This window comes from Camelus bactrianus, chromosome 15 (genome assembly GCF_048773025.1).
Source record: "Camelus bactrianus isolate YW-2024 breed Bactrian camel chromosome 15, ASM4877302v1, whole genome shotgun sequence".
NCBI lineage: Eukaryota > Metazoa > Chordata > Mammalia > Artiodactyla > Camelidae > Camelus > Camelus bactrianus.
Genome location: NC_133553.1, coordinates 53,511,610 through 53,530,576, shown reverse-complemented (window position 1 = coordinate 53,530,576; position 18,967 = coordinate 53,511,610). Strand labels below are relative to the sequence as shown.

Below are 18,967 nucleotides of genomic sequence, written 5' to 3'. Positions count from 1 at the left end.
TGCTGTTACATGCAGTCAGGTTGAAACAGCATAGATAACAATCTGATTCTGATTTATTCTGTTAAACTCTAGCTCATTTGTCCTCTTAAGAAATTCCAGAGAGGCAAAAGTAATTGTGTTACTCAAAATACTCCTGAACTCTAGAAACTAAAATTCAAGGACCAATCATGTAGACCTTACTATATTTGAGAGGATAGCAATTTCCAAAAGAATGGAAAAAAAAAAAAAAAGGCCTATTACTAAGGATACAAACAGAGCTCTCTGCATGGGGAGCTTTGAGAGGGATAGTAAAATGGAATGGGATTAACATTCTCCTCATTCAGAAGCTAGACCAAAAGGCTTAAAGAGTCCTTCCTTCCTTCCACAGAATTAGTGGAAGGTAAGGCATTAATGAAAGATTACTGCCATTCCTGACATTGGTTAATTTCATTAGGTGATTATTGAAGGAGCAAAAAATGAACATCATCATCTAAGGGATTATTGCTTTAGAAGCCTGAAATAAGATAAGATTCCACATTTTATAATCAACTTAGCCCTCAATGGTTCTTTTGGTTCTTTCCCAACTTTTAACTAAAAATGACCCCCAAAAAGTACGGGTTTTTTTATTGTCATTTTAAAAATCTATAAATATTAGAGGGTAGAAATCATCTAGAAACCAATCCCCATTTTTATCTAAAAAATGTAGTCATCTCTATCACTCTGTTTCTACAAAGTAGATATTTTAGCGAATCCAAATAATGGAAGGAGAAAGATAGTTCAGTACCTTAAGACCACCTGAGCACAACCCAGTGGGATTATTATTTGGGGGGAAGCTTCACAAATACAAGTTTATTACTGAATCTTGTTTTCGTGACTGCAAGAGGTTGCTTGTGTTTTAAATAGTCTTGTATGGTTCTCAATTTCTCTTCTTTTAAAATATAGTGCAGCTGCTGGTCTGCTCTTATGTTTTGCATAAGAAGCCCACAAGGGACAAAACCCTCTATTAATATCTTGAATTATTTTTAACACATTTATATTTCTATCCTGAATCATCATTTCAGAAAGATGGCAAATTTCCATCTTCCCAGCTGAGGGGAGCACCTGCAAAATACAAGCCCAAACTGTGACACATCTGGTACCAAAAACCCAATCTTGTTTCATCTGGCCAGCAGACTGAAATATCAAGATCGCTGAACAAAAACAAGTCAAAATGTTAACTGACATTTATATGTAGTCAACACAGATGTCTAGTTAAGCTGTTTATATTGTAAGCACATATGTATGTTAACGGAGCACAGACCCCTTTAATAAGCTAGAGTTGGAATATAAATGCAAGGGAATTTTAAAGACCTGAATGCAGTAATTTAGCTCTTTTTCAAATCTTCCCATAGAAACTAAATTAGTTTCATCAGAATCTCAGCATTCTTTTTAAAAAGATGCATATAACAAATAAAGAATTTTGTGGAGTTGAGTGTCTCCAAATTGTTTATTTATTTCCTTTAAAACCTGTTTTCCATGTTTTTGTATCTTATTTAGATTATGTTTCTTTAAGTGGTAAATTACTTGCACATGACTTAAACCAGGTGTCTTGGTTTGTGTTGCCCCAAAAGAAGACCCTGTCACAGAACTAAGTGTGGGTAGTTCCAGAGGTTAACTTAGGAAGTACAGGTGAGAAACTAGGCAAAGTGAGTCAGGGAAGGGAAAGATGCCAATAAATGAGTGAGTTAATGAGCAGGTCACTTCTGTGGGCAAACTAACACTTAGTTTCTCTGGGGATCCTCTGAGAAATAGTCTTAAACTTGCCTCAAAAGCATCCCACCAGAAGCCACCTAGACTGGACCATTTATCTACCCGCTCCCATCCCTGTGACCAGGGTTACCCGGCTCCCTGACCCCCAGTAAGCTCATGTTGCTGAGGGGATGTGAGGCAGACACTAACATCCAAACTGCTTGGAGTCTAACAACAGATGCACATGTAACTGGCCCGATGGCTTTATACCACATGAGCCTTTCCTTAACCTTTTACTGTTGGTTCTCCATCTTTTTTTCTCTCTTCCTTCCTTCCTTTAGAGAAAACTCTGGTTTTCTTCTCCTCTGTGTATCGCTCACTTAGCAAATCAGGCACCAACAATGTTCATTCGATGCAAAGACACATAAGGTATTATGTAAAGTGGTATTGTATAATAAACACCATGAATCTACCTGACTCCAGAGCAAGTCACAAGTCCAGCTACAGAGTACTGTATAAAACTGGTTGCCCTTTAAAGATAAATTTTCAAGGAAGCTAGTGAAGTTAAAACTTCAAGGCCCTTCCCTTGCATCAATCCTTTCTAAGGCCCTAAAGAGGCCTTGTTCACATTGTCATACTATTTTTGTAAAATTTGCAAAAGTAATGCATTTTAACTGAATAGGTTACAATTGACCTTTCCTCTTAGGTTCCCCTCTTCATATCTCTCCTCATGTTGGGTAGCACTGGGATGGTTACAAGCATTTTTGGGAATCCAGCCCAGGGAAGTTGAGTTAGAAGGGTTTATTTAACTTGGACTTTGTGGGTTATATCTATATAGTTCACAGTCACTTCAATGTATATTTAATTCCAGTTCATGTCTGGGTAGGAATAGCTTCTAAAAGTATTCCTACTACCCTCTGTGTTGACTTTACCTGACAGTATGCACAAAGTTTCAAGTCAGGGGTCCTAGCATAGTTTAATCTGCCCTGCAGTGTCCAGCACCAGAGGAGGTAGTAGAGGAACAACAGATTTTAAAATATGCAGAGCCAGAAGCTAATCTATAGAAAATTCTCCCAATCACCAAAAGTATAAAATGAAGAGCAGAGGATTTGGTTTTTATTCAGTGCCTATTCAAGAATATATTTAATTATGTAGCATAGGCAATTATAAATGCACCATACCATGAAAACATTTTTCATCTATTTCTATAAGAATACACTAGATATTATTCTGACAATCAGAAGTGAATTATAACCCCCAAAATATTTCAGACAATACCAGAAACTGTAATTCATCAAGAGGAAGAAACAAATTTCAAGTAGAAGTAATAAATGGGACTCTTGGGTTGATCAAATTAATGAAAAAAAGTGAATCATGTGAACATACTGGGAAAGAATTTAAATGTCCTGCTACTTCAAAATGAACACTAACATCAGTAAAGAAAACATTAAATGGATAATTTTACCACCACAACAAGGTCATTGACAACTCGCTAGTTAGTGAGTGTGGCCATTTCAAAAGGTATTTAACATTAATCCTTGGACAAGAAAACTTGGAGTGATTTATAGTTCTACATATCTTATATGATAGAAACTTGATAGAGGATTCCCAAATTTGACAACAATCCTTAAAATTTCCATGACATTGCCAAAATGGCTTGTGAAATCAAAATAATCTTTTTGCAAAATACTAAGAATTTTTTCTCAACAATTCTAGAAGAAAGGTTGAGTTATCTTTCTATTATCTCTTTAAGAAATGATATTATAAAATTGGTGCCATAGGCAATCAAAGAGTATACAGCCAAAAAATGTAGGGGAAAAAAATATTACAAAGGAATGCCTGGCATTCCCCAGGCTTTGTGATATTTGCTGTCAGCTCTTAAAATTTGTAATTTATTGTGATTTCTTTTGTCAGTCTAAATAAGAATAGCTTTTGTGTCTAATTTTGCATTTATAATTTTGTATTCTTTCCCTTAATGTGAGCTTCTAAATATGTATAAGCTTTGCTCAAAACCTGGATATGTTCCTGGTTGCACAAAGTAGTGGTAATGCCTAGCATATATGGGGCTTTTGTGCAAAGAGAAAAGGACATTTACCCTAGGCCTTGGAATATTTGAATAGGCAGAGAAAAAAGGTACAGGACATGACCCTTTATTTCAAACTTATCACCACAACCTACAGGCATCATTTAATCTTATTAATAGCAATTGTGTATTTAAGAGTTGCTAATTTCTAATTCAAGCCCAAAAGTTGAAAACTATATTTCAACCTCTGGCCTCTATTAGATGTGCTCTTGTAGTGATTAAATATTCTATTCCCCCTATTAGTCTCTAAGCAGTGATTATCTGCCTTTATTTCCTCCAAGGATCTGTTGATTAGCCATTAATAAGAAGGTAAAGACCTCAATAAGGTCAATCTGAAGCCATCTAATCCTTGATTACATCTCAGCTCCAGGATCCTCTCTTATAACTCTACTGTAACTTGCTTCAAAAAACAAACACTGGGCACCTGGCACTGTGCTAAGAGAACAAAGATAAATATGATACAGTCTCTGGCCTCAAAGAACTTACAATATGGTTAAAGAATTAAACCCAATAATTTGGGTTCAGTTTTTTAAAAATAATCACTATTTGTTGAGCACCTATATTTATGAGGAGCTTTTAGGCTATTATCTCCTCACTTTCATCCAATGAAGAAGGGATTTTCAGCTCCATTTTACTGATGAAGAAGCAGATTTAATGATTTGTTTAGGGTTAAATTTCAAGCAGGGGCAAACCAAGATTGGAAGCAAGATCCATTTTTTTCTAGAGCCTTAATATGTTCCAAGGGGAGGACTGCTGAGAGCAGTTAACCCTGACTAGAGGAAGTCAGAGTAGGCACTCCTGGGCTGATCCTAAAGTGGAACAGGGTTTGTTCCAGTAAAGAAAGGGTATTTCAGCAGAGGGGAATTTACACACAAAGGCAAGGAAATAAAACACAAAAAGGAACATGTCAAGAAACTTCATAAACCTCATAGTTCCTAACACTTAACCAAGATCCTGACTCCTAGTACTCAACCATGTGGTGACAAATCTCACTCCATCTATCAGTTTTTTCATTTCCTCAACCATTTTTCTCTCTTTCTTTACTTAACTCCTTATTTCATTCTTTCCACAAGCATGGATATGATGGTTGTTTAAACACCCTTCCTGCTTCTAACAAACTTAGTTTATTGAGGGAAACAAATTAATCAAACAATCCCACAAACAAATGTAAAACTGCAACTATGACAGATGCTACCAAAAAAGGCAGATGGAGCTACAAGCACCTATAATAGGGGGAAATCAAATGACCTATTCAGGCATCCCTTGAAAAATATCCCTAGAGCTGAGCTCTTGAAGATGAAGAGGGTACCATTGAAGAATGTGTGTCTTTATTCTTAGATCCATGGAAAGCTATTTGAATATTTTAAACAGGTAAGTAATGCCATTGTATTTGCACTTTGGAAAAACTCCCTTTGACCTAGAGCTAGACTGGAAGGGGATCAGAACGCATGCAGGTTAGAAGACTATGCCAGCAGCCCAGGAAAAGATGATAAACTAACTTGGACAAAAGTGTTGGTGGAGAGCATGAAGAGAAATGAATAGATTCTGTATAGAGAAAGGACAAAATAAAGGACTTAATGACAAATTGGATGTAGTTAGTGAGGGAGAAGGACAGGTCAGGAATGAGCCTAGGTTTCTGGTAACCCAATAGGCAGCCAATTGTTTCCAAGCAGAGATGCAGGAACCAAGCTTCTTCCATTTGCAGAACTCAACTCTCTGCAACTGATGACTTCCAAGGTCACTATCCTCATCTACATCAAGAGGTGGATCAATGGCATTTTGAATGTGAGAATTTTTTGCCAGGCAGGCCTGGAAATGGCTTATATCACTCTGCTGTCTTCCTTTGGTCACACTTGCGAATAAGGCTGGGAAACAGAGTCTAGCTGTTTGTCCAGAAAGAAGAACAAAGGGCTTTGGTCACTAGCTAGCAGTCCCTGCCTCAATGAGAAGCTAGAAAATGAGTACAGTTGACCATTGAACAATGAAGGGGTTAGGGGTGCCTACCCTCTGCCAAGTAAAAATTCTGGCCTTCATTTTACCCGGTTCCTCCATATACGAGGTTCCACATCCATGGATTCAAGCAACTGTGTATCGTGTAGTACTGTAGCATTCACTCCTGAAAAAATTTGCATATAAATAAACCCATGTTGTTCAAGCCCGTGTTGTTCAAAAGTCAACTGTATATTCTTTAGTATGGTAATGGGAGCGTTCCACTGAAGTAGAGAACAGTTTTCTAACTTCCAGATTAAATTTCAGTTTCACTTTTTTCTCTATATCCCTTCTCTTTAACATACTTCTTATGTTCAAAGATAAGTAATCCATCGTATAAATATTCCACAACTTCTTTATCCAGTCATCTGTCAATGGACATTTAGGTTGCTTCCATGTCTTGGCTATTGTATATAGTGCTCCATGAACACTGAGGTGCATGTATCTTTTCGAATTAGATTTCCCTCTGGATATATGACCAGGAGTGGAATTGCTGGATCATATGGTAAGTCTATTTTTAGCTTTTTGAGGAATCTCCATACTGTTTTCCAAAATAGCTCCACCAAACTGCATTCCCATCAGCAGTATAGGAAGGTTCCCTTTTCTCCACATCCTCTCCAGTATTTATCGTTCATGGACTTTTGAATGATGGCCATTCCAACTGGTGTGAGGTGATACCTCACAGTAGTTTTGATTTTCATTTCTCCAATAATTAGCAATACTGAGCATTTTTTTCATATGTCTATTGGCCATTTGTATGACTTCATTGGAGAAATGCTTGTTTAGGTCTTCTTAGCCCAATCCATTTTTGGATTGGGCTGTTTTTCCATTATTAAGCTGTAAGAGCTGTCTATATATTCTGGAAATTAAGCCTTTGTCAGTCACATCATTTGCAAATATTTTCTCCCATTCCATAGGTTGTTGTTTTGTTTTGCTTATGGTTTTCTTTACTGTGCAAAAGCTTATCAGTTTAATTAGGTCTCATTTGTTAATTATTGCTTTTATTTCTATTGCCTGGGTAGACTGCCCTAGGAAAACATTGCTAAGATTTATGTCAGAGAACATTTTGCCCATGTTTTCTTCTAGGAGATTTATCGTGTCTTGTCTTATATTTAAGTCTTTAAGCCATTTTGAGTTTATTTTTGTGTATTGTGTGAGGGAGTGTTCTAAGAAGTTGTGATATATTTATACAGTGGAATACTACTCAGCCATAAAAAAGAATAAAATAATGCCATTTGAAGCAACATGGATGGATGTAGAGATCATCATTCTAAGTGAAGTGTTCCATAAAGAGAAAGAAAAAACCACATATCACTCATATGTGGAATCTAAAAAAAAAAAAAAAAAAAAAAAAAAAGGATACTAATGAGCTCATCTACAAAACAGAAACAGACCCACAGACATAGTAAACAATCTAATGGTTACCAGGGAAAGAGGGTGGGAAGGGATAAATTTAGGAGTTTGAGGTTTAAAAATGTTAGCCATTATATATAAAAATAGGTTCAAAAAAACAAGTTTCTTCTGTAAAGCACAGGGCACTATATTCAATATCTTGTAATAACCTTTAATGAAATAGAATATGAAAACAAATATATGTATGTATACACATGACTGGGACATTGTGCTGTATACCAGAAACTGACACACTGTAACAGACTGTACTTCAATTAAAAAAAAAAAAAAAGGTAAGTAAAACCCTTACTTGGTTCCATGTATTCTTTTTTAATGAGGGCAAATCACCTTTTCAATATCTATTTATTCATATAATGGATATTTAAGTGTCTATAGTTGTGGCCTAGCTGTTTAATCCTTGTCCAAGAATGGCAGAAAGAAAGAAAACTGTTTTTTTACTCTTAAAAAAAGGGGGTATTAGTACTGAGTTTTAAGAACGTTTATGCACAAATATGATTACTTTAGTGTTATTTCTAATAACCAAACAAATGTAAACAGCTTAAATATGCAATAATGGGGGAATAGCTAAGTTAAAACCATGGCACATCTATATAGTAGAATATTATGCAGTGATTAAAATATGTATAAAGAGATTTTTATGAAGTGGGGAATGTTTATGATACATTAAGTGGAAAATGCAGGAAGTACTATCTCAATTACATAAATACATGCACAGAAAGAAGAAATTACACCAAATGTTAACTGTAGATATTTTCGAAATAGGATTAAAAGAATATTGTATTCTCCTCTCTGTACTTTCCTATATCTCTCTCTGCAATTAATTATTTTTTTACAACAATTTTCATATCAGATTAAGATTTTTTTTTTTTAATTCAAAGCAAACTCAAGGAAGCCATAGGATACCAGAAAATACAATAGGTAATCACCACCAGGCTATTTTAAAGCTTCCTAAGCATAATGGACACTAAATTAAAGCCGAAGGCTTAGTCCAAAATTTAGGATTGGGTTATGAGAATCTTCCATATGTGTGCTTATTCAGTAGTAGTAAGAGCCCACCAGTCCCATTAACCGAGCACTTTAACATCTTAGTAACCTACATGCAGCCCATGGGACAGGTCCATCAGTGCTGACCTGCTGAGCACAAAAAAACAGAACTCAGGCCAGAGAAACAGACCTGAGGAGATGAGGTGGCGTAACAAAGCCAAACCTAAAAAAAAAAAGGATCAGGAGGAGGGGAAGAGTATAGCTTAGTGGTAGAGTGTGTGCTTAGCATGCAGGAGGTCCTGGACCTCCATTAAACTAAATAAATAAACAAACCTAATTACCACCCACCCAAAAAAGTAAAGTTAAAAAAAGAAAGAATCAGGAGGAAAGGCCAGACTTTGGCTACACAACAGCAAAGGACAGAGGTCCAGACATCAAACAAGTAGACGCAAAAGGCAAAAGCTGCAGGAGCACTTTGGATTCAGAAGTGTTAAGTGAGGTTCAAGAGCAAGGATCCAGGCGCCAGGAATTCACATTAATCTCCTAGCATGGAATTTAGGCCAGTGCCTCAGATGAAAAGCTAAGGCATGCCTTCAGACACCTTGAAGCTTAGTGTTATCAAATCTGTGTTACCCTTTTCCAAGAAAAGCATTTTTTAATGCCTAGATATTTAAATAGTAATAATGGTAACATTTACTGAATGCCTATTATATGCCATAGACAGTGGCCTCACACTGTGCTAAATACTTTGTATGCATTACAGATATTATCTTGTTTATAACAGGGACATTTCTGTCCCATTTGAAAGACAAAGAGGCTGAGTGTTGGAGAAGAAACTGTCCAAGTCACACGAGTAGAAAGTGGTGGAGCCAGGTCTATAATCCAAGTCAGTCTGACACCAAAGCTCATGGTCCTAACCACATCATTACTGGTCAGTGATTAAGTCTATGTGGCCATGGATATTTTCTGTGGTTCTTTTTAAAAACATGTCAGTAAACCTAAAACCCTGTCTACCTGGAATAAGGCTAATAGGTACCATGGGTAAGTAAGTTGCATTAAGATCTTTGGTGCCTGTTGAAGGAATATTACTAATAAAAAAAAAAACTACTTATGAGTTAATTTGGAAAATAAGGAAATCTTCTCAGCATTCCTAACATCACAACTAAAGATTTGAAAAAGACTCTTCTTTATCTCTAGCTGAGGTAAATAGGGAGGAAATGAAAAGTTTATATTAGAGATGGCTAAGGCAGCCATGAAAATTAGCCTGAATTCAGGGAGGAACTAAATGGAGTAAGTAAGGCATTAAGCAATTGAGATTTATAATTAAAATTGAAAACACAACACACAACCCTTGTGTGATTCTTCTTTGGATCACTGAAATGTACCCTCTTTAGACTTAACATCTGAAGGTCAGTTAAATGTAAAATATAAGTATAAAAAAACCTTTATAAGCAGTAAGCATTTCTATGCACTGAAGCATAAAAGCAATTGTGCAAAGTTGAACAATGAATAAAAGAGTAAATACTCCTTGTTTGCTTCTTAGAGATTTAGGTAGAGCTGTTGAATATCAGTTGCAACTTAATAACATGCTCAGGTTTTTTTTTTTCCAATTTATCAAGATTTAACATGTTTTCTTCTGTTGAATGAAAGCTCATGCAGCTTAACTGTGCAGAAAGCTACAGACACGCTTGGGCCACTTTACCTTAACAGAAGTAACTGTTTGCACATCAAGTGCATACTCACCAACACGGGTCCTAAGTAGCACACCATTCCAAAAGTAACCATGGGGGCTTCAGTACATATCATTCACTTCCTCCTGTTCAAAAAAAAAAAAAAAGTTTAGACCCTTCAGCAGAAATTCTCATCCTTTTCCCAAGAGATGTTTTAAACACTCTGTGATAAAATTGTGCAAAAACGAAAGAAAAGAAAAGAAGCGATGCTGTGAATGTCACAAAATGGCAGTGGGGAAGTCTCATAGCAGCCCATGATTACCTTGGAGGAGGGTTAAAATCAAACATCTGCTAAAAGACACCAAAGAAATTTTTTTTTAATAGTCTGTGGGCCAATCTGAAGATTCCATTTTGAAGTCACTGCATTGATAGCAAGATACACTTTATGTTATATGAGTGTGCTTAAAGAAGGGTGGGGTAAATTTTGATGTCAAATAAATTGAAGTTGAGGATAAATAAAAAACAAGAAATAAAAAATTATGTAACATAAAGCTGTCTAGCTCTACCAGATGCTTCTGTAGCAAAAAAGGGATCTTAGCAAGTTAAATGCATGCCCTGTTATCTTCTTAATAGCTTCAATAACGAGCTATTTGGTGTGGAAGCAAGCTTGAGCTGTAGTTCTTGACAATTTTATAGCCCTTGGTCAAAGTTTTCAACAGTGTTTGGGCAGGCGTGACTAGGCAGCTAGATTACACGTACTGACTTTTCCACTTGCAGATACACAATATTTACTTTACAGGGTGAGCCAGTAAACCAGCTGACCAGTTAGGCCATAGATTCTTCATGCCTCATGAAAGCTAAGCAAAGACTGAATATAAAAATCTCAGAAACACGTGCAGACTGGACTTTCCTTTAATGTGTCTTCATATAATCACCACAAAAAAGAATGTCAACAATCAACAGACTTCACATCAGAGCCACTTGTAAAAAGCAGAGAGTCTTTCGAGTGGAGAGTTCTAGTTCTTTGGGTTAATGGGGGCCCACATTCAGGTGGCAGGTAGGATCAAACTTCAGAAAAAGAGGCAGTTTTATAAGATATCTCCTGAACTCCTCTAACCCTTCAGTTATTTGTCCTGTCATTCAAGTCCCTCCACAATCAATTTTCCAACTATTTAAATCAATATTTCCTTCAATGAATTCTCTCTTCTAGCCAAATTGATCTTCTCCTGGTCCGCTGAACATGTGATGTGTATACCTACATCACTGCCTCTTCTAAAACAATTGTCCCCCCACTTGGAATGTCAACATTGCTCCCTCCCTACCTCTCCTTCCCCATCACAGATCCCATACCTCCATCTAGACCCCACTCCATGAAGACTTCTTGGCCACCATTTCTCCCTTCTCTGAACTCCCTTAGCACTAACTCTTTATATATTTAATACTTATACTGCTGCATGACCATTCTCATACCATTATATAACTCTATTTATGAGATTTTATCCTCCCCCAAAATTGCCCAGACACCTGTAGGCCACTTCTACTGGAGTGGCTGCCATACTGCAAATTCAACAAATCTGCCACCAAGACTATATTCTTTATATATGTAAGTTTAGGACTACATTCTTCTAATATTTCCATTACCAGCACCATCATTCTTACATCTCAGCCAGGTTCAAAACCTCAGAATCAACTTTGAGGCCCCCTCTTCATATATATATATATATATATATATATATATATATATATATATATATATATATATATAATTTAATCAGCCACCAGAGCCTGTCATATCTCTTGCAACTAACTATCTGCCTTTTCCATTTCCACTGCCACCACCCTTACTCAGGCCTTTATTTCCTCATCTAGACTGTTTAAAAAGTTTCCCACTGCCCTCTTTGTCTCCAATTTCTCCACCTTTTATCCAATCTAACCCTTAGTCTGGGATGAACTAGGCCTAGTGTCATGGATGCTATAGTGTGCCACCCAGATCCCCCTTTAGTACCAAGGCTTATTCCCCCTGATTCCATCAGTGTTGGCTTCTGACAGGTCATAGTTTAATTCCTCTCCAGAAATTGCTCTTGGCCAAAAGGACCTGTTTGGTCCAAGTTTTTCCCTCTCTCAGAGGCAGCCCACATCCAATGACTGCTACTAGAACACAAAGGTCCAGCTCCCATGTTTTAATTCAGGACAACTTTGTAGGATTATGCTAGCTTCTATGTGCCACATGGGATTTGCTGAGGACTCTGTTTAAACTTCATTTCAGTTCAAATTCTCCCACTGCCATAACTTTCCTCCCTAATTCCCTCACAAGAGTTGACCCCAAGAACATTCCCCGGTAAACTTCCTTCACTGGAATCTTTATCTCAGAATTTGTGTTCAAGGAACCCAACGTAAAACACTCAAACATTCCTCATATATTTCACTCCTGTCCTTCATATATCTTACATTCCAGTCAAGCTCAGTGATCTGATGCCCTTACAGACACCTCATGCATTACCACTAACTCATACATTTGCAAAGTATCTACTCAATATCTAAAATGTTCCAGACTCTATAAGAGGTCTTGACCAACATAAAAGGACATAGACAAGTAAACAGGCCATTAAAATACAGTATGAACAGTGATTTCCCAGCTGAGATCAGAGGGAGAGCGTGCTAGATAGGGAACAGTGTGCACAAAGTCCTGGAGATGAGAAAACTCACCTGGTAAATCTATAAACTGCAAGAGTACTTCAAAAAGGCTGAAGGGTGAGTAGCCTAACTTAGGGATCTGGGGAGCTATTAGAAGGTTTTAAGGTAAGAAGAAACATGATCACATTTGTGCTTTAGAAAGATTCCTCTGGCTACAATGTAGAGAATTAGCTGAAGAAAAGGCTGAAGGCAGATGGCTACTGTAGTCATCCAAGCAAAAGGTGATGGAGAGCTGACACAAGGAGGTGACAATGGAGACAGAGAGACCTGGACAGATTCAGGAGATATTAAGGAGCTCTAATATAAAGGGCATGATGGTTTATCATATGGAGGGTGTTAAGGAGAGAGGAGTCAAAGATTATACCATGTTTCTGACTTAAATAACTAGATATACATTATTTACTGTAGTAGAAAACACTGAGGAAGATGCAGAACTGGGGAGAGAGATAAGGAGTTCAGTTTCAGACATGCTAGACTCAAGGTATTTAAGTACGCATTGGTGTGAACAGAAGGCAGATATATAGGTCTGACCTTCAAGAGGGCAGTCTGGCTAGAGGCACAGGTGAGGCATCCTCAGCATACATATGGTCATAGAAACTTGGGGGCGAGACTGAAAAAGGCTGTCAGAAAAGCAGGGAGAAACCCAGTGGGATGTGATGTCATGAAGCTAAGAGAACTCTTCAAGAGGAAGCAAAGGATCAACAGTGTCAAATATTGTTTCGGCTAAACAAAATAAGGACCAAAAAGATTGTCCACTGATTATGAACACCTCTGTAACTTTGCTCAAACTATTCCATAACCAGAAACCGTAGAAGAGTTTTCCATCTTTCTTTCAAGGACTGTCTCAAATTGCCTCACATTTGCATGGTGATTTACTGAACATCATCACATGTTACCTCATTTGCTGACTGTAAGACTGTGAGAGTTAAAACCATCTCTTATGTAGCTTGGCATCCATCTCTGCTCATTAAAATGTGGGTGATGTAGGTTCAGAAAAGGACCCAAATCTGCAGTGAAAACTTTTTGAAAGAAGAGAATCTATGAATGAGAAGAGCTGGTCCATAGGCCAGAGCTATTGCTTATCCCTGTCAGCAAGATGGCACAACTAAGACAAGTCTGTGTCCACGTGGGAAGAGTCATGAAGAATCGTTCTTGATTGTTTAGAAAGGAACACCAGACAGTCAATCTTTATCCTTATATGCAAACTTCCTGAATGAAATGACAGTGACAAGGCTATCCTATCTTCTCACCATGGCAATGGCCTCATGGGCCAGTTTAGTGCTAGATCTAGAGCAGAATGCCCACATCCCCTGACCCTGACTGACCTCACTCACCCCAAAAGGAAGGCCATGAGCAGCCACCTGTAATGAGGCATTCATCTTCTGACTGTTCTTTTTTCTGGAGCGCAAACATCTAAAAAGGAAAACCTATCTGAATAGGTGCAACTGCCAACTTCACTTACTCCTTCAGAGTTAATGAGCCAATTTTGTTTTATAGGTGCTTCAAAAGAGCTGACAGAGGAGACAGCTCTGAATAGGAAACACGAAGCAACTTGCTGAGCCCTCATTGTGAGGTAGATGGCTTGCCTTGTCGTGCCCTCGCAGAACTACATTTCAATGATTTCCTTTTCAAACACAGATCAAAACCTGAAGGAGAAAAGAATTCTTGCTCTCCTCCAAAGTGTCAACATGGAAGAATATTTCAAGGCAGCTTGAGTAAGATGTAGCCGCCAACACATAACAGTTAAAGCAGTAGTGATGTGGTATATATTTTTTTAAAGATATTCAGCCTAAACCTCCAAAACTTGCTGCACAGCTTCAGGGCCAGGAATTATTCTGCCCGCCCTCCTCCCTGCCTATGCAACATTCCTCTTAAGTTCTCAAGAGGCCCTGGCATTTAGAACATTGGCAAATATTTACTCGATGCACAGAAGAGTACCTTGAAAATGGTGGGTCCTTGATGGTGGTGACATTCAACACTGGTAACAAATAGCCCTTTAAGCAGTAGCTTTTTATAAATGGAGAGAGGACAGAGTAGTGAAGAGGAAGGCTAAGGGTAAAAATTCCCAGCAGCTTCTGTCTGGAATTTGTTGCCTAAGAAACTTCAGCTCAGTAAGATGGTAAAAAATGCCTTATTAATGTTAAGCACGCAGGAGTTTGGGTGGCCCCCTCTTTTCATCAAGGCAGTTTGTCATTCAGCACTGCCTCCATATTACTATTACACATAATATTGCAAATTCACTTCACTTCTGGATGCCTTTACTCCTTATACTTTGGCTTCCACTGACAACCCTGAGTGGGTTAAAAACAGAGATCCACTTTACACTGGTCCATCCTACAGGTATCCAAAGATACATGACATCATTAAAGTGGGACCAGCTATGTAAGAGAGCGTTTCAGGCGGAAGAAAGAGTATTATAAATCTGAAGCCCAGGAAGGAAATTAGAGATTTAATCCAATGCCAGCATTTTATATGACTTAAATTTTAAGCAAGCCAAGATGTGAGAGAAAGTACTTTACTAAGGTCATATAGTTACAAGTATCTTCTCAGAATTAGTTTTATCCTCTTGTGTTCCCACTGTTTTAATATCTACAATATTAGATTCCTATCACAATATAATAGTATGCTACATTTTATCTATAATCTTAATAACCACACAGAGCACACAGCTGACTAGGAGGGCTTCAGGAAGAACATAGATATAGAGATTAAGAACAATTTAGGTAGAAAAGAATATTCTCCAAACACCAAACATATATGAAATTGAGAAGGCTATTTGTAATAGGCCAGAAATTTTTCTCCTGTAACTAATAAAATAATAATAATAAAAATAAAAGTAACAACAGGTATAACTTTTTAGATGCATTAACAATCTAATCCTGACAACAATCCTATGAAGTAGGACTATGATTATCCCCATTTTAGAAGTGAGGAAACCATACTGGAAGAAATTAATTTTTCCAGTTGTTCACAAGTTCTATAGCTAATAAATGAGAAAGCAAGGATTTATACCTAAGCTGTCAGGCTCCAAAGGCTGTGCTCTTAACCACAATACTGTGCTGACTAGGCTTAATATACACAACCATAAACAACATGCATGAGGTTAATTTGATTTGCAAACAGATTTCCAAGAGCTTAAAATAAAGAATTTCATTCTATATACAGAATTTAGATTTTTCTTCTTTTACAGTAGGTATTGAAACTATTGATCTAAAAGAGTAGAATAATTCAACATCTAAAAATTTCAAGCTGTCCTTTCCAATGATGCATTGAATTTCATTTCACTAGCTAGTTTTTAAAGCTAATTAATGTAAGATTGCATCCAGTTTAAGAACCACAGGTATGCTCTTATTTTAATATTTTTCAAGAACTTGGATTTTTTTCTCTGGAAGGTTGCTTTTTTAAGCTAACGACTCAGCATCTGTACTTTGGTCATCATTCATAACTTGTTCCATTTCTCATATTTATTAGTGGAAATTAGGCTTGGTTATTGAATAATCCATTGCACATTGTAAATGGGGTTACTTTCCACTAAGTATAAATAAAAGATTCCAATAGTTACTACATATTTTACCAATGGGAAATTAACTATAACTTCAAGTGAGCCCTTTTTGAAACAGAATCTGAAATATTTTTAATAGTCAAAAATACGAGATGACATCTTTGTCAAATACTTACCTCATACTTTTAAGTTGATCAGAATTCTCCGAAGTGTCAAATTACAAATCATTGTCAAACATAACAAATTAAATTCACTATCAATTTACAAAACAATTTAATTGAATAATTATAACCCAACAGAATTTGTTAGGTGACTATAATGTGACTAGCCAGTAGCAATAATAAACAAGTATTCACATTATTTACAGGCAGAAATAAAAGGGTTATTTCTTGATTAAATGTGAAAGATCAACCTCTTTTTACCTTCTTTTCCAAGTAGCATCTTTTCACTCATTTTCTAAATAAGATAAAGTAAAAATTTGATTTGAATTTAAAAATTAAGCATACCAAGTACAGTATCTTAATTTAGTAAGGTACCTGTGGTGAATAGGACCTCAAAATGGATGCTGATAAGATATATCTAAAAATTCAAAAACAAGTCTAAAACAATTTTATAGTACTAGTTTGACCACATTTTTATGGAGAAAGATATGCTGAAGTAAATTTCACTAAATTATTATAATTCTTTGATAAAGTTTCTATATACACTTATAGTATTTTGAATTTTTCTACTTTATTTTTACTAAACTATTTTCATCAGTATCAATTCATTTGGGGGTATATTTTACAATGAAGATTTTGTCATTTATGAGGTTTTCATCTATATCAAATGTTACTGATTATATCTTCAGCCATTTTGAATTTTCTTTTTGTGACCATCTTTTCATACCAAGTAAAATTCTGCAGTCTAAATTTTGTCAATAATACTTTATTTTTCTGTTAAGTTTGGAAAAATGACACATTTTATCATGTGAAATTTTAATAATTGTCGTTGTTATTTCTTATTCTCTATCTGTAATATTCATTATGATCTTAATTAAAGATAATTGTTGGTTTACGATAATATTATGAGTAATTTCTTTCAGATAATCCAGGATTGCCCTATCATTAAGGATTGGCCAGTTGTATGGTTTGTATACTTCCAATCACTTTTGTATTCCATAAACCAACTATCCACATCATTGACTGAACTACCTAGATCAAGTTGCTTCACCTGACTACCTGTCTCTGTTTTCTAATTTATAAAATCAGAATTATAATAGTGCATACCTTATCAAATTGCTATATTATAAGAGAAAATACATGTAAAGCACCTAGAAAAGAGCCCAGCACCTAAAAATCACTCCATAAATATAGCTATCACACTTTTCACTAAGTGGCAGATTAAAGAGTAGATTGAAGGGCCAAAATGTCCTTGATGTCAATACAATGGAGTCAAAATGGCAAGATCAAAACAGCAAAATCAAAAGGTGAGATCAAAATATTTTGTTTTATTTACACATAGTACCTAAATTATTTGCAAGTCCACCCTGAATAGGAGAAAGAAGAAACTTTCATTATTACATTCTCTATCATCACTTAGCAACCATTTTACTGTTTTGGGAATAACTCTATACTAAATCCATTTAAGTAAAAATATAATACAACACTATGTAATTCATAGCAAAGACTGCTACCTCCTTATGACTTTTTTCTGTAATGACTACTCACAGTTCTTAAAAATTACAGTATTTATGTTAACTTTCTTAGCAATCTGCATTCTCAATGTGTTTTCACAGCCATTACTTCAACTGAGCCTCACAACCACCCCAGAAAGTATGATTAGGACATTATACAGATGTAATAGGTGGGCCACAGAGAAAACGAAAGATCTGTCCAAGGTACACAGCCACCCAGGTGGTGAGGCAAAACTTAAATTAACCCTTTGACGATATCGCTCAAGCATTACCAGATACCAAAACCAGACAAAGACACAAGAAAAGAAAATTACAGGCTGATATCCCTGATGAATATAAGATGCAAAAATCCTCAGAGAAATTCTAGCAAATCGAATCCAACAGCATATTAAAAGGTTGATACAACATGACCAAGTGGGATTTATCCCTGGGATAAAAGAATGGTTCAATATATGAAAATCAATTAATGTGATACACCATATCAATAGAATAAAGAATAAAAATCTCATGACTGTCTCAACAGATGCTGAAAAAGTATTTCACAACATTCAACATTCTTACATAATAAAAACTCTCAACAAACTAGGAATAGAAGGAAAATACCTAACGTAATAAAGACCATATATGAAAAGCCCATAGCTAACATCATACTCAATGGTGAAAAACTGAAAATTTTTTTCCTCTAAAATCAAGAATAAGGTAAGGACGCCCACTCTCACCACTTCTATTTCAACATGGTACTAGAAGTCCAAGAGCAATTAGACAAGAAAAAGATATAAAAGACATCCAAATTGGGAAGGAAGAAGCAAAATTATCCCTGTTTGCAGATAACATGATCTTACATACAGAAAACCCCAGATCCCATTTTTAAAAAGCTGTTACAACTAATAAAATAGTTCAGTAAAAATGCAGGATACAAAAATCAACATATGAAATCGGTTTTATTTTTATACACTAAAAATGAACTAGCTGGAAAGGAAATTAGGAAAACAATCAAATTTATAATAGCACCAAAACAAATAAAATACTTAGGAGTAAACTTAACTAAGGAGATCAACGATTTATATACTGAAAACTACAACCCATTGAGGAAGAAAATTAAACAAGACAAAACAGTGGAAAGACATCTTGTGTTCATGGACTGGAAGCCTTAATATTGTTAAAATGTCTGTACCCAAAGTGATCTACAGATTCAGTGCAATCCCTGTCAAAATTCCAAAGATTTTTTTTACAGAAATAGAAAAAACAAA

The 18,967-nt window shown here is 36.1% G+C and overlaps 1 protein-coding gene across 3 annotated transcripts in view; it reads right to left on the bottom strand.

Moving 5' to 3' along the window:
* The window catches only part of CCDC85A (coiled-coil domain containing 85A), a 1,028,435-nt gene that overhangs the window by 880,744 nt on the left and 128,724 nt on the right, over positions 1–18,967 (bottom strand). For all 3 annotated transcript variants that reach the window (XR_012498974.1, XR_012498973.1, XR_006723740.2), the window contains exon 3: positions 9,920–9,992. The gene's annotated coding sequence lies outside the window, so the exon portion shown is untranslated. The remainder of the gene's footprint in view (positions 1–9,919; positions 9,993–18,967) is intronic.